General features: G+C 39.0%; 1 protein-coding gene across 10 annotated transcripts in view; it reads left to right on the forward strand.

The window, feature by feature from the left end:
• The window catches only part of PDYN (prodynorphin), a 106,794-nt gene that overhangs the window by 64,218 nt on the left and 27,549 nt on the right, over positions 1-15,027 (forward strand). For 9 of the 10 annotated variants that reach the window (XM_072632405.1, XM_072632406.1, XM_072632407.1 and 6 more), the window contains exon 3: positions 5,799-5,858. The exons of the other annotated variant lie outside the window; for it this stretch is intronic. The gene's annotated coding sequence lies outside the window, so the exon portion shown is untranslated. The remainder of the gene's footprint in view (positions 1-5,798; positions 5,859-15,027) is intronic. 10 annotated transcript variants of the gene reach the window in all.

A 15,027-nucleotide genomic window follows, 5' to 3' on the forward strand; every position in this document is an offset into this window, starting at 1 on the left:
TAACATAGTAGTTCCAGTATTTTTTCTTTTGTCTATGACTCCTTCTGAACTTTCTTCTACTTTCTTCTGTGTATTTTAAAAATCTTTCATTGATACTCTTTTTCTTATTTTTACCAGTAACCTCCCCTCCTTTGCTTCTCCTTATAATCCCCCCAATTATAAAATAAAAAGCTTTCCCTTGTGAAAAACAACTCTAGTCAAGCTATAGTCAACCCCAACACATCTGACCCTCTCTGAAAGTGTATGTCTCATTCTGCATCTCTAGTCTGTCACCTCTCTGTGAAGATGTAGAGAGAAGCATGACTCATCATTAGTCTTTTGGAGTTGTGGCTGGTCACTACATTGATCAGAGCTATTCAAGTCTTTCACAGTTTTCCTTTTGTAGTCACTACATAAATTGTAATCATTGTTCTTGTTCTGTTCACGTCAATTTGCATCAATTCATGCATATCTTCCTGGTTTTTTCTTACTCTGATACTTTCTTCATTTCTTATGGTGCAATAATATTACATTACATTCGTATACCATAATTTGTTTAGCCACTCCCAAACTGATGGGTACTAACTTTATTTCTAGTTTTTTGCTACAACAAAAAGTGCTACTATTAATATTTTTGTTCTGATAGGTCTTTTCCCTCTAACCAGCCTCAGATACTAGCTATGTGACCTTCAATAAATCACTTAACCTGTGTTTGCCTCAGTTTCCTTATCTATAAAATTGGGGTAATAATAACACCTACCTCCCAGGGTTGTTGTGAGGGTGAAATGAGATAATATTTGTAAAATGCTTAGCAGAATGGCTGGCACATAGAAAGCCCTCTGTATAGATGGTGATTTGTTCAGGGTCAATCAGTCACTAAGCATTTATTAAGCACGTACTGTGTGCCAGGTACCTGTTTAGCACTGAGGACATAAAGAAAGCCAAAAGACAACTTCTGGTTTCAAGGAGTTCACAGGCTGATAAGGAAGACAACATGCAAGCAAGTGTGTGCATACAAGTCACATAAAGGGTAGATTGGAGATAATCAAGAGGGAGGGTACTAAAATTAAGGGGAATAGGAGGGTTTTCCAGTAGCAGGTAGAATTTTAAATGGGATTTGAAGGAAGCCAGGAGACAGAAATGAGAAGGGAGAGTATCGCAGACATGGAAGATAGCAAGTGAAAATGCCTGAAGTCTGGAGATGGAGTATCCTGTTAGAGGAATAGTCGGGAGGCTGGTGTCAGCAGATTGAAGAATATTTATGGGGGATGAGAGTGAGGGGTAAGGTATAAGATGATTGGAAAAGTAGGGGAGGGGTCCAGCTTACAAAGGGTACCAAACAGAAGCTTTTGAAGCAGTAGGGAACTATTGGAGTTTATTGAACTGAAGAATAACATGGTAAGAGGTAAGACCTATGCTTTTGGAAAGCTGTAGGAAAATGAGTTGACAACTGAGTGGAAAATGGCCTGGAGTGGAGAAAGACAAGGCAGGGAGATCCAGCAGCATGCCAGTGTGCTAGTCTATGATGTTGCATTTTGTTTGCCCCATCAGACATTTGGTGATGATAATTTGCATCAGAGTGCATCCGGTGGCAGCAATGACAAGAGAGAAGGGGATGTATGGGAGAGACGTCAGGAAGGTAAAATTGACAGTCCTTGGCAACAGATTAGATATGGGGGGGGGGGGGAGAGAGAGAGAGAGAGAGAGAGGAGTGAGCCCCAATTCCAGGAAAATATCTTGGGTCTCCTGATGCCCATTTTCACCAGCTGTATGTATGCTCTCTCTAAATGTGCATATTACATAAATATACATGTATATATAGCAGCACTTGCAAAAACTTCCTGGGAAACTGACAGTGTGATTCATGACTAAGGTCAATTTTAACTGTAACCCTTTTGTGAAAGACACACTCACTCCGGGAGCCATTCGTGAGACAATTACCGTGGGAGGCTACCTTCTCCCGAGGGAGAAGCTATTTTGGCATCTGCCTAAGAGCTACTCCAGCTCTACCCAGGCCAAGTGACTCTTGGCTGCCTTCCCAGGAGATCTAGTCTTGTGAACCATAGCCAGAGGGTCCTAAAAATGGATTAAATGAGAGGTCATATCAGTCATGGAGCGAAAAGATTAAAAGTCAGAAGCTTTGGGTCCTAGTTCTGACTTTGCCAACAACCTGTTACATGATATTGGGAAAGTTGCTTCCACTCTCTAAAATTGTTTCCTCACTGGTAAAGTGAGGGGGTTGAGTAATATAAGGTCGATTCCGGCTCTACTCTAGCTGTAATGATGCTAAGTAATCTCACAGAAGTCTCCACCTTTGACTTCACCTCCTTCCTCACCCCACCTATCACCTGACTGAGCTCAGAAAGTTGGATTACTTGGAGTGTAGGAACTGTTCTATACTAGAAGTGTCAAACTCAAATAGAAACAGGGACCACTAAACCATACATAAGGATCCCTGTGGGCTGCTTATTGACTTAGTTTTAAAAATATAATATACGTATGTTTAATTGTATTTTTATTTATTTTATTAAGTATTTCCCAATGACATTTTAATCTGGTGTGGGCCACTCTTGGTAGGCCTGTAATATCTGACATCTTTGTTCTAATCTGAAGCATCCTTTTTTTTTTTTAATAGTATTTTATTTGTTTTCTAATTACGTGTAAAGGAAGTTTTCAACATTCACTTAGAGCATCCCTTTACAAGGGTAATTTTTCCCTGTATGAAAGGACTTGGAACATAGCCAGTAGGTTGGAACTGACCCAGCTAAGGTTGAAAAACAACTTCTGTAAGTTGTCACTCTACCAGTGTACTTGGGCCATTACCCAAATGATTCAGGAGCCCACAGCTTGAAATTATCCTAATTACAAGTTAAGTCAGGATTGGGGCTGAGCTCCTTAATGAAACCCACCTACAGTTGTGGGTTTCCTTCTGTCTGTGAGATTCACTTTTCACAGTCAAGTGGATGGGACTTTGATCAATCACATGAATTCTTGGTTCTCTTCAAGTGTTGGGTTGAGACTTCCCACTTTACTTCCATTTGAATATGGGGGAAAGAACATTCCCCTGGGAGCCCTGGGCTCTGGTCCTGGCAATGCCACCAAACTAAGGAATCTTGGACAACTTTCTTCCCCTTTCTAGGTCCCAGTTTACTCATCTATAACATACAGGATTTAGTCTAGATGATTTCTAAGACCTCTTTCATCTCCTATGTTCTAAGTATACTTCCAGTTCTAACACTGAGTTGTGTACAACTCATAGTGCAGAATATTAGAACCTTTGTAGATACCATTTTTTCCAATTCTCTCATTTTAGAAATCAAGAAAAATGAGACCTTAAAAAGTTAAGTGATTTGCCCAAGCTCCTACAGCAACTGAGAGGAAGAGCTAGGGTCCAAACCTAGGTCTTCTTACTCCAATCCCATATCTCTTCTACAACATGCTGCTTCTAAGCTCCCAGTCAACTTTACCATTCTGTGTTACATTTTCTATGTTAATTGGGACCCAAATAATCTTAGATCCTCAGTTATAGACTATCCTGCCTTCAAAGTCTCAGCCTAAATCTCAGAGACAATTAAATAAAAAAGGATTTCTCCCTCCCATGAGGAGAGGTAAAAGTCAGAAATCCCGAGTGGAGGTTAGGAGAGGCAGATTGATAATTCCCCTCTGTGACTCTGTTTCAGCCTATAGTAATTTGCAAAATGAAATGGTTTGATTTAGACCATCTTCAGGGTGCTTTCTGCACCAGTATTCTATCTTATTATCAACCCTTTCCATCCATAACTTTCTAAAAGTCCCTTCCAGCTCTAACAATTTCTAGCCTAGCATCCCTCACCATTCAAACATTCTCTGTTTTAAAGTCCTTTCTAGCGTTGATATTCTGTGTTCCCAGATCTCTTCTAGCTCTGACATCTGTGTTCTAAGGTCCCTTCCAGGTATGAAATTCTATGTTCTAAAGTCCCTTCTAGCTCTGATGTTGTCTGTTCTACAGATTATTAAGCACTTCCACAGGACTCAGTCCTAGGCTCTCTCTTCTTTCCTCTCTCTCTTTTGGTGATCAGTTCTCATGGATTCAACTATTATCTCCATGCAGATAAATCTCCTAAATCTCCATAGCCAGCTTTCATCTCTCCTGAGCTCCAGTCCCACAGCTTTAAGCTCCCACTAAACAAATCCACTCAGGTATCCGTCCCATGTGCATCTCAAACTCACCATGTCCCAAACTGAACTTTTCATCTTTCCCTCTAAACTTTCCAATTTCTGTTAAAGGCATGTGGGTTCAGAACCTTGAGGTCATACTTAATGCTTCTCTCTCATTCACACCTCATCATTTGCCAAGTCTTGATGCTATACAACTACCCAAGTCCAAGCAACCATTTTCTCTTTAATAGACTATTGTAATTACTTCCTAATTTCTCTCCCTTTCTCCAGTCTCTTCTCCTACCAATCTTGCCTTCACCTAGCTACTGCAATAATTTTTCAGAAGCACATCTGATCATGTCACTTTCCTGCTCAAGAAGCTTTAAGAACTCCTTATTATCTTTAGGAAAAATATTAACTTCTCTACTTGGCACTTAATATGATCATAATATGATTGCAACCTACATTTACAGATTGATTATGTACTACTTCCCGTCATGTATTTGATCCAGCCAAATTAGCCTGTGTGTTATTTCCTATACATGACATTCTACCACTCCTCTCTGTGCCTTAGCATAGTCTGTCTCCTATATTAGGAATTTTTCTCCTTCACCTTTCCCTCTTGGAACCCCTAGCTCACTTTTAAATTCAATGGAAGCATCATTTCCTTCAAGAGATCTTTCCCATTTCCCTCAGTTGTTAGCACCCCCATTATCAAAATCACTATGTGTTTATTTTGTATTTCATTTTGTAGTTTTTTTAACCTCATACATTTATTAATTGGGAACATGTATCACTTGTTCACTAAATGTGGACATGACCTAGTTGCAACAAAGAAACTTTTTTGGATTTGGATATGGACTTGTCCATACCATCTGAAGCCTGTTTAAAACCATCCAGTCAGTTGAAACTGGAGACATGAATATCTGGTGGCAAAGAAGAGTCACCTTTAAGAAGGAATCTTTTGATGGGGGAAGAGAATGCTTTGGCTTGGCTCTATTCCCCATCGGATGGAGAAGGACCCTGTGAGGTTCACAGGGGCTGGCGGATTTTGGATTTCCCATCTTTTTATTGGCAAACTCTAGCAGCATCCCACAAACAGCTGATAGCCGTGTCTTTATTAGTAGTCAAAAACAGACTGGATGAAGATTCAATGATCAACAAAGATCCTAGCAAGAAAACAAAACCTACCTAAAGAGAATATGTCAAGGACTCCAGTGAAAGGATTTCCAGGATCTGGGTTACCCCTTTGCTACACATAGTCCCTGAGCTTGAGCTCACTTTTTCCTGGACTCTGTACTATAAGAGAGTGCCATCAACCTTTTCACTTACCTGCTGTTCTTACTGTGCTAACTTTGTATATACTTCTTTGCAAAGCCCAATGAAATCCTTGGGTTCTAGTCTTAGTTCTGCCAGTGATTCTCTGGGTAACCTGAGAAAGTCATTTCCCCTCCCTGAGGCTCATTTTCTTAATTTGTAAACCAAAGAGGTTGTAATCTGACTTCTTCAAATTCTAATATTTTGTATTCTTTTCCCTAAGATTCCTTCCCACTCTGGCATTCTATGCCCAGAGGTCCTGTTTGTTTTGATTTCTTGTGTTTTAAGCTCCCTTCCAGTTCTAGTTCTTTATTTGAAGTTCTGTATTTCTTTAAAGTTTTAAAATTCCTCATTTGATATTCTAGGTGCCCAATTCGGAGACCTCTCCATGCTGGGATACTTGCTGAAATGAACATATTCCAGATGTGAGTGAGGACACTTATCTTGGATCATTGTATATTTTTTTGTGTTAAATAACTCTAATATTTTGCAGTTTTAAAGAGCTACACTTTCACATTTTTGTTTTGGCTTCTCTACAGAACTATAGATTTTCCTCATTAATATTCAACAGTATGGCTTCTGGGTAACACTCTTCAGTATTTTTGCCAAAGCATGGAAGAGGGTAGTCAAAGGCCCAGGAACTGTCATAATAGGTAAATTGGGTCATGGCATTTGAAGGATGATAGTTTCCTTCTGGAGGAGTGAAACCATGGAGGTTTCCTCGTAGACCCTGAGGTTCCCTTGGAAAGTAAGAACACTTGATTAGAAACCAAAGCAGAATTAATCCACTTTATCACATCCATAACACATGGTCATTTGGTCTCTCCTTGAACAATTTCAGTGATGGAAACTTCATTTCGCATAGCAACTCATTCTCTTGTTGGCCAGTTCTAATCATTAGGAAATTCATCTTTATATTCAGCCCAAACCCCCCTCCCACAATTTCTCAAAACATCTTCCTAACTCAGTCTCCTAGAAGCTTAAGAGGAATTCATGCCTGTTACTTGGGTCCCCAAGGACAGCTCAAAAGCCTAACTTATTTTCTTTCCTGTGAATGTCATAATAAAAAAAATGACTTTTCTTCTTATTTGCAGCCAGGACTAGAACACGAAATGTCTGAATTGGAAAGAACCTTAGAATAGAATGTAGATTCATGGAAAATATCTTAAGAAAATAGGTCATCTATCATTTTAGAGATGAGATGAAGAGACCTGACCAGGGTAATAAAGTGAATTAATGGAAGAGATGGGAGTTGAAAGCTGTCTGACAGTAGGAGGCAGCATGAAATCTGGAATTTGAGACTCTGACTTCAAATTCTGGCTTTACCATTTTGCTAATTGTATGGCCTTTCACATGTTATTGCATTTTTCTGCTTTAATTTCTTCATATTTAAAATGGGGGAAGGTAAGGGATTGGATAACCTCCAAGGCAAGAGTTCTTGATCTTTCTTATGCCATGGGCCCTTTTGGCAATCCAGTGATGCCTATGGACCCTTCCCAGTATAATGTTTTTAAATACATAAAATAAAGCACACAGTTATAAAGGAAACAAATTATATTTAAATACAGTTATAAAAATTTTCCTATCCAAGTTCACGGACCCCCTAAGGTATCCGTGGACTCTAGGTTAAGAGTCCCTACTCCAGGGTTTCTTCTAGTTCTAAAGTCTCTATGATGCAAAATAATTTGCTTATGAAATAGTGAGCTCTCCATTGTTAGTTGTTCAGAGGTTTAAATGACCACTTTTGGTGATGCTAGAGTGGATTCCTGTACAGGGTAGAACACCGGACTTGATGTTGTTCCATTTTACTTCTGATTCATTATTCTGTGATAACTCTTGCTTGCTATCTATTGAAAGGTCAAGTGAGTCATGAAATAGCCAGAAGAAAGGAAGAGGTGGATACTAGGTCTGTGTGAATGCCCAAACTGATGACTGATCAGTCCTTAAATAACCTGGAGTTTATCAGGTTGGAGTATGTGACCTTTGAGTTCTCTTCTAGTTCTAGGCTTCCGTGCATCCAGCCAGCTTTTTTGATTCCCAGTGTAGTACAATACAAAGAGCATAGAGTCAAAACACACAAGTTCAAGCTTTAGCCCTGTCATTTATTAGCCCTATAAAGATAGACAAGTCACTTCTTTCTGAGCCTCAGTTTTCTCCTCTGTAAAATGGGGTTAATGATACTCTAGTGATATCTGCCCAGATATCTTAAGATACTGTTAATTATTTCCTTTGAGCTTTAAGTACAAGAACCTGTTCAAAGTGTCAGCCATGGGAATATACCAAGGGGATAGTCAATACCATTTTAGCTTCTGCATCTCTGTTCTTTTGAATAAAATCTGCATCTGTAATTTTTTTTTTTTTGATTTAGGACTTTCTTTCCTATGCCTATACATCTCACTGGTATGGATTAGCTTCGCTTCCTCTGGGTCTGCCCCTCCTAAACAGATAACTTCCCCCTCCTTCCCCCCAATTAAATCCATATCAGATTGTCAGGAGAGCTGCTTCAACACTCCTTCTGGAGAGCTGGGGAAACTAAACTATATCCATCCTCATTCTGAGCATCTCCTAAGTCCTTGCTGGAGGCTTCCTGCTAACTGCTTACCCAGGACATCAAGCCAATGGAGTGATTTTCTGCTACAGCAGCCATTTAAGTGGTGTCTTTGCTTAAGGCTTTGTCTGAAATTATTCATGCTGGGCATTCTCAGATCATCAGTCACTGAACTTTGTGCCCCAATCTACACATGTCCTGGGGCAGACTCTTTACTTACTTTTCACAAGGGGTTGAGGTTCATTTGTTGCCATCTAAAATGGAGAGGAATTTTCACTCTGCACTGAAACCTTTTGATTCTTTCAAGGGAGTGAAAAAAGACCATCCACACTACTTTAGCATTAATATCTTTCTTATTTTTCTCCCTTCAGAGACTCAGAAAACCTCATCATTTTGTTGCTCCTCCCTGCTACCACCCCCCACCCCTTGTTGGTTTCACCACATTACTACAAGAGAATACATTATGATCAGGAACCACCGAGTTTGAGGGGATCTCAGAACAGAATTTTAGATCTGGAAGGGCTTCAGAACACAGAATGTTTGAGCCAGAAGGACCTTTAGAACAGGATGGCAGAGCTGAAGGTACTTTGTAACCCAGAATGTTAAATCTGAAAACGACCTTAGAGATGATCAAAGGGGGAAGAAGTCCTAACTACTTGTAAAACCTTAGGCAGGCCACTTTACTCCTCTAAACCTCAGTTCCTCTAGTTATAAAGTGATAGGGTATAAACGAAATGGTCAATAAGGTTCCTTCCAACTTAATAGTCTATATTATAGAGTTATAATATATATATAGAGAGAGACATAATATATATCATATTGTAATTATTATATTATAGACTCTATAATATATATTTTCCATCATTAGTGATACACCTGAGTTTTCTGCTTAAATAGTCTCTCCCCTCCTCTATTTCAGTAGACAATTTCGTGGTATCTCATTTCAAGAGATTGCCTTACCTCTGAAAAATGTCAAGAGATAGTGACGTTATTATGGTTTATGCTCCAAGAATTATCCTCATCTCTCTGGGGTGGGCATAGGAGGTTTAGAGATTCATGTTTTTTGTATAATAATTATCTAGCATTTCTGTTTCTTTTGGGTTTGTAAAGTACTTTTCAGATATTTCATTGAATCCTCACAATAGGTAGCTGCTATTGTTATCCTTAGTCTACAAATGAGGAAACAGAAGCTCAGATACAGTCATTGAGGTAAATTCCACCTCAGGTCTTCCTAACTCCAACAGCATTTTGTCTCCTACATTGTAAAAGATTAAAGTCCTTGAAGGAAGTAGAAGCAATTTTTCCTTACTAGACCTCATAGCCCTTTACATTTTTCTTACACTATATATATACACATATATATACATACACACACTATATATATATGTATATATATATATATTTGTTCATATTTAAGTCAGTGTGACATAATGGACAGAATGAAGAAGATCTTTGCCTCTGACACATACTGGTTGTAGGGCCCTGAGAAAGTCACTTACCTTCTTAATGCTTTGGGCCAGCAATTTTTAAACTTTTGGTCTGAGGATCCCTTTGCACTTTTAAAAACTATTGAGAGCTTTAGTTTATGTAAGTTATACAACTAATATTTACCAATATTATAAATTAAAATGTTTTAGTATTTTTATGAAAATAATTTTGACCACAGAGATTCCCTGAAAAAGCCTCAGAGTCACTAGACCACACTTTGAGAAGCACTTTACTTGGCAACTGTATGAGATTATAAATTACAGGAAAAGTACCAACCTTCATTAGTAGAAGGAATTTCCTTACCTGTAAATTTCTTATACCACTGGATTCACAGGCTCAGTCCCTATGCCTAAACTATGAATTGTATTTATGTCTCAGTGCATTTTTCTTCTCAATATCTTCCCCAATGTTAAAAAACAGTACCATTTTAAATAGTAGATACTTAGCAAATGTTCCATGAACTAATAAATGAATGTTTATTGAAGGGGATAGAGAGCGTTTAATATATAATATCGCCTTTACATTCTGCTCTCTTCCCCCATGCTTCTTGCACATAGATTGTTGTGTTTGTCCTTTGTTCTCAAAGAGTACTATGACATAAAGATGATGACATGACTTGCAGTTGACTTTGATTTGAGTGAGGGAGAGCTGTGCAAAGTCACCAACCTCGCTTTCTTCTCCTGAGCCATCTGGGTCCAGTGGCCTGATATTCATCAAGATAACTGGCCCTTTCAGGCTAAGTTCTTATCACATTCTCACTTTGAGTGAGATACTCCCATTCAATGAATAGGCTTCTTTAAGTAGTTACTCAAGGGATGGCCCCTTTAATTAAAAAAACCAAACTGGGAGGGAAAGACCTTCAGGGTTCCTGGGTAAAAGAGAAACAATTACTATTTAGTAATTGCATACACTCTGTGCTAGGTGGGTGGGCACTTGTCCAATATACGGGCTCCAGAGTGAATTGGGTTTAAGACTTGATCTTTGAGCAAGAAATGTAGCCAATAAACCCAGAGGAAAAAAAGGCAGCTTTTGGGCATGGAGTGTACCTTCTTCTGGGTAGAACACCAGAGGAGAGGAGAAGAAGAGGAGTAGGAGGAGGAGAAAGAGAAGGAGGACTGCTTCTCACTCACAGGTTGTGTTTATCCTTTGTTCTCGAAGAGGACTGTAACATCAAGATGATGACAGGACTTGCAGTTGACTTTGATTTGAATGAGGGAGGGCTGTGCAAAGTCACCAACCTTACTTTCTTCTCTCTAGACATCTGGTTACAGTGACCTGATTTTCATCAGAACTCTTGCACATAGATAATGCCCAGTAAATAACTATGCTTTTTTTTCTTGTCCAGATCTGTCATTTATTTATGTGGTGAATTCCTAGTGTGGAAACTCCTTTCATCAATGCATACCAGCTAACTCTCTGTAACTTATAAAATCATTATACTTCTAGAGCTTGAAGGGAGCTCATTCAACCCCTTCATTTTATAGATGAAGAAACTGAGGTCCATAAAGGGGAAATGACTTATCCAGGGTCATACAAGTAGCAGTGCTGGAATTTGAACTCAGCTCTGGTGACACTAAGTTCAGCACTACAAGCTCAGTAATCTTTCCACAGGACCATGCTGCCTCTACTTAAGTCTTAGGAAGTTGCCTGATTCTCTGAGAGGTTAAGTGACTCGTCACACTCTTTCCACTAATCACACAGTCAGTATGTATTGACCTCAGCTCTCTTGGCTCAAAAGCCAGCCCCTATCCACTATGCCATGCTGATTGGTGAGAGTCCCCTTGAACCTACTAGTGCTTAAAACATGCTTAGATCATATTATCTCCCCCAATAGAATGTGAGCTCCTTGAGGACATGAATGGTTTAATTTTTGTGTTAAAAAGTTCAGAGCTTAAAATAGTATCTGGTGCATAGTAGGGACTTCATAAATGCTTATTGATGAATACAAATTTATCAGTGCGCTAGTAACCAGAAACAACTGAAGTGTCTTAAAGCTATCAACTGAACTTCTTCTTTCTTTTGGGTTTCAGTGGTGTGGCCAAATTCCATTGCGCTTTTGCTGGGCTCATGTAAATTCTGCCCCCTCTGTCTGGCTCCTGTCACCTTAAATTATTATCTAATTTTTATTCTCTCAGAGATTTTCTCATAGCAAGGCTTCCACTGTCCCTGGTGCTGAAATGGAAAGGAATGCAGGATATATTACCACAATATATATTAAGGTAGAAAGCGAGGGCCTGGAGAAGAGAGGAGGAAGGAGACATTTAACTTTCGCTGTAACTTATCATCTAAAGTTGTTATTTCTTTCTCCAAATGTCTTCTTTTGGATTTTCTTTTTTCTTTTTCTTTTTTTACTATGGTCAGATATTCTATGTGGAAGTTTTTTCTTTTGCTTTGGAAAGTAGATACAGAAAGAATGAATTCCAGAAGCTTCCTGGGCTTATTGGCAAGCATTCTGTTCAATAACAGAAGCCAGCTGATGCTCGCTAGTTCAGTACAGCATTGCTACTTGGGGTGGTATTGTATTTCCCTGGAGAAGTTTCCAGGGACAGGACTCCTACAGAAATCACATTTAGGCACAAATGATCTTGAGGGAAAGTGCTCAGAAAAGGAGTTAGGGTAGCTTTATTCAGCTACTGTATGGAATCATCACAGAGAGAAGCAATGGAAATGTCTATGATGCAACCCTAGCAATATTATCATATTACTAGGCAGTGTTTTGGGGAAGAGTGGTGAACCTAGAGTCAGGAAAGAATCCTGGCCTCAACACAAGCTGGGCATGTAACTTAATCTTTCTCCTCCTCAGTTTCTTTTTTAGTAAAATGGGAATAGCAATCTTTATATTTCTTTTCTCATAGGATTGTTGTGAAGAAAGTACTCTGTAACTCTTAAAGCACAGAAATGTTGTCATTCCCTCCACATGTGTGCCTCCCCCTCACTTCCCAATCTCTGTCAGGCATACCACTGTCTTCTCAGCCACCTCTGTGCCTAACCTCTGAGTCATCTTGGTCTGTACCCTCCTCCTCACTTCTCCTTCCTTACTCCATCAACATTCAGTCATTTGTCAAGTCCCATTGTTCCTCTCTCCAAAATATCTCTCACATTGATGTACTCTTTACCAGCCTAACTGCATGATATCTCCACACAGCATGATACAGTGTTAAGAGGGCTGGATTTGAAGTGAGAGGCTCTAATTCTGTATCTGCCATTATTAGCTGTAAGTTGCTTTACTTCTCTGGGGCTCAGTATCTTTATCCGTAGCATGAAGGTGTTGGTCTTCCTAAACTTTCAAGTCTCTTCCAAATCTATGATCCTTGCAAGTACTATTATATACATATTTATTTGTATAAGACACCCATTTGGAAAGAAGCAGCATTGGTTCAGTGGAAAATAAAACCACACTAGTTTGGACTCTTGTTACCTCTATTATCTATATTATAGTAACTTTCAAATTGGATTTCTGTAACTAGTTTATCACCTATTCAATCCATCGTTCATAGAGCTGCCCTTTATACTTTTGGAATGAACTGCTCTGATCACTCTTGTGCTCCAATACTTCAGTGCCTCTCTCCAGACTAAAACACAAAGTCCAAACTCATTAGTTTGGTATTTGAGGCTTTCCATAATCGGGCCTCAGCCTACCTTTTCAGATGTTATCTTCCACTTCTTTCCCTGCATTTTTAAAAAATGAACTAAATTACTCACTTATCTCAAAACATGTCTCATGCTCTTCTGCCTCCATGTTTTTACTTATGTCTTTGTTTTTAATGTCCTTTATTTCTGTTTTGCACAAAGCACATAGCAAAGTGCACAAAGCATTTGAAATTTCCCCCATTCTCTCCTCAGTCTATTCTGTGATAAAAATGATGGACCTTATTCTGGTCAAGGTCATTTCCTCTATTGGGACTTTTGATCCCATTCCTTGCAATCATCAGTCCTCAATAATCTTCAATCTTTCCCTATCAACTGCTTCCTTTTTTACAGCCTACAGATATTCCAGTCCTTTAAAAAAACCCTCACTTGACCCTATCATCCTGTATCTCTCCAGCATTTCATTGACAAATTCCTAGAAAAAGCTATCTGTACTCTTTGTCTTTACTCCCTTTCCTCTGGTTCACTTTTGAATCTCTTGCAATCTGGCATCTGACTTTATCATTCAATTGAAAGAGGGTACTCTCTAAGACCAATTAGGAATGTACTGGAATAGTCTAAGCAAGAGGTACTGAAGAAGTAATAAAAGTCTGAACTATGGTAGATTGCTTGGAGAAAGAAAGATGTTGTGGAAAACTGATCAACAGTTTATTGGCATGTGGGTTCAAGGAGAGGAAGGAGTTAAGAATAACTCAAACCTGCAAAGCTGGGAATTGTGAATAACTCCAAGATTGCAAACCTGGCCGACTGGAAGGATAATGGTACTATCAATGGAAGTGAATAAATTTGGGAAAGGGGTGTGTTTTGGGTGGGAGGCACAATAGGAATAATAAAAATAGCTCCTTTAAGTTTAAAAAGTCACAGCTCCCTGAGGTATGTGCTATTGTTACCCCCCATAAGTGTCTGAGAAAGGACTCATTCCAGGTCTTCCTGGATCTAAGCTCAGCCATCCTTGCTTAAAACATGAGTGACCTATGTCCCAAATTTGGTGTCAGAGAGAGTGTTCCTATCAAGGATACTTTAAGTCTCAAAGAGATTTTACCTTTGACTTTGTTAAGTTGCCCAAACTTCTGGGTGGAGCTAAGGGGACTGAACCATTTACACCTATTTGCACTCATTCACACCCATTCACATGATCTACCCAGAGAATATAGACTATTATCTCTGGAAGGGCCCTTAGAACTTAGAATGTTCAAGAGTGAAGAGATCATCTAGTCCACTAGCCCTTCATTTTATGGAGAATGAACTTTAGTTCTTTTAGAGAAAAGTGCTATGTTCAAAGTCACAGGGCCCTTTTTGCAAGGACAGCTCTCTTGATATTGGATACTAAAGATGAACAATGGAGAGTTTTTCTTTTTTTTTTTTTCTTTCTTTTTTTTATGCAGGTTCCTGGCAACTCTGCAAAAGTTCAGTGAGTTTTCAAGTCTGCCAATTTGCCCTAGTGGAGATTAATTTTTACAAGGAGCTACATAGTGCCACATTATCTGAAATCAACTCCCACTTACTTTCCTCAAATCTGGAATTCATGTTAATTCGTTCTCCTTCCCCCAAGCAAAGAATGATTTCACTTTGGGAAACTTTGCTTTTCTATTAGTATTTGGGGAGTATAGCAAACTCTTTCCTTTACCCAGATGTTTAATTGCTATTATCTCAGGGATGTGTGAGGATGAATCAGGAGATGAATTCAAAAGAGCAACTGAATATTAATTTTATCAGAAATAGAAATAGTGAGGATTTTGCTTTATTCTAACAAGACTCTTTGGCCTTTTGACCGAGACTCTTAGACCTTTGCAATGATACAGAAAGATAATTAAAGGAAAGATAGAATCATGGCTTCCCAAACTTTATTCTGCCCAAACATTTTTGACCATTGCTTAATTTGTCACAAAACTTCGGGAGGCGGGGCTCTC

Source organism: Notamacropus eugenii, chromosome 1 (genome assembly GCF_028372415.1).
Source record: "Notamacropus eugenii isolate mMacEug1 chromosome 1, mMacEug1.pri_v2, whole genome shotgun sequence".
In the NCBI taxonomy this organism is placed as follows: Eukaryota; Metazoa; Chordata; class Mammalia; order Diprotodontia; family Macropodidae; genus Notamacropus; species Notamacropus eugenii.